Source organism: Mastomys coucha, unplaced genomic scaffold (assembly GCF_008632895.1).
Source record: "Mastomys coucha isolate ucsf_1 unplaced genomic scaffold, UCSF_Mcou_1 pScaffold21, whole genome shotgun sequence".
Taxonomy (NCBI): domain Eukaryota; kingdom Metazoa; phylum Chordata; class Mammalia; order Rodentia; family Muridae; genus Mastomys; species Mastomys coucha.
Window position 1 is genome coordinate 13,868,433 of NW_022196904.1, and position 1,483 is coordinate 13,869,915.

At 56.6% G+C, this 1,483-nt stretch overlaps 1 protein-coding gene across 3 annotated transcripts in view; it reads right to left on the reverse strand.

The window, feature by feature from the left end:
* Positions 1-1,483, reverse strand: part of Dhx34 (DExH-box helicase 34) — a 28,045-nt gene that overhangs the window by 9,524 nt on the left and 17,038 nt on the right. The gene's annotated exons all lie outside the window — the stretch shown is intronic.

Here is a 1,483-nt window from a genome sequence, read left to right on the forward strand (position 1 = left end):
GAGGAGGAGGAGGAGGAGGAGGAGGAGGAGGAGGAAGGCAAGAGTAGAAAAAATAGAGAAAGGGATGGCTGAAAGGAAGGTGAAGCGGGACAGGAAGGTCATGGGTAGACACACTGTGCCCATCAGTGAGGAGCTCTGGAGACCTGTAGCTCCTCACTGGAGCTGGAGATCTGAAGCTCCCTGGCCTTTCTGGGAGCTTAGGCCCTGTCTGCCTGGCCCTGTCACATGCCTACACGTCGTCACTGATCTCCTTGAGTACTGTTCCCTGGAGTGAGAGGCACTGAATGGAGGCTGCAGTGAGGATAGTCAGGCTCAGGGCTGCAGGAGGCCCCAGCATGCCCAGATCCCCCTCAGTCCCTATCATTCACCTGTTTTGTGTCTGTGAGACACAGCAATGGGCTTCCTGGGACTGTCCCAAGACCATCTGTGTCTCACTGTGAGTCACTCAGAGCCAGCCCATCAGGGGTCATCTGTGCCACGTGCCCTCTGCTCTGCCACTGCACATGCTCGCTTTCCCCCAGGTGACATGTGGGTCACAGACTCACACCCACCCCAGGAGAGGATGTGGGGCACGAAGCCAGCAAGCTCTATGCCTCCCCTGACAGTGCCTGCTCCACCCTGGAGCACATGCCAGTTACCTAGCTGAGCCTGCTACCTCACCTATCCCGATGAGGATCAGAGGCCAAGTCCTCACCAGGAGCAGAGGAAATGGGGTCAGAGCCTGAAGCTCCCCTGGCACAGCACAGCAAGAGCTCTTGATCCCTCAGCTCTGGTTCCTTTACTTTAGCCTGAATTCCTTCTAAACAGACAAAACCAGCCATCTGCTTGGCCACTGGAGGCCTCAGAAACCACGGCACCCAGCCTCTCTGGGCTGCTCTACCGGGTACATGAGAGATCACCTCAGCCACAGAGTTGGGCAGCGGTGTGTGGGTGGTCCTGCTGAGGTGACAGCAGAACATCGTGAGTCAGGAGAACTGAGGTACAGGGGTGACTCAGAATGAGCAAGAGGAAGAGACAGACTGCTGACACATCCGATGACAACCCAGGGCCAGCAGGGCAGAGCAGGCAGGGACAGACTGTACAGAGAAGTACAGAAAGGTCCTGTGTCTGAGAGCTGTGGGTCCCCTGCTGACCTTCCTCTGGGATCGGGCTGGTGAAGGGGCCATCAGTTCCTGCTCAATCGGGCACCTTCATCTTTCCCTCAGGCCGTGCCCACTCCCAGTGTTAGCACCTGCAATGGGATAACTGCCCTATGAGAGTGAGTCCTAACAGTGTGTCACGGGTAGGACGGAGTTTGTAGGCCCACTCCCTAAGGGCAAATGCTCCTTCTTGGTAATGGATAGAGACAGGCTCACCCCATCCGCTCCAGGACACTGAACCTCAACAGTGCAAAGTTAGAGTTAGGCTTCACTGAGCCCCAGACCTGGTCCATCTCCTGACTAACCAGACTGATCTCTTCATTTTCTGCTCACCCCCACCCTAC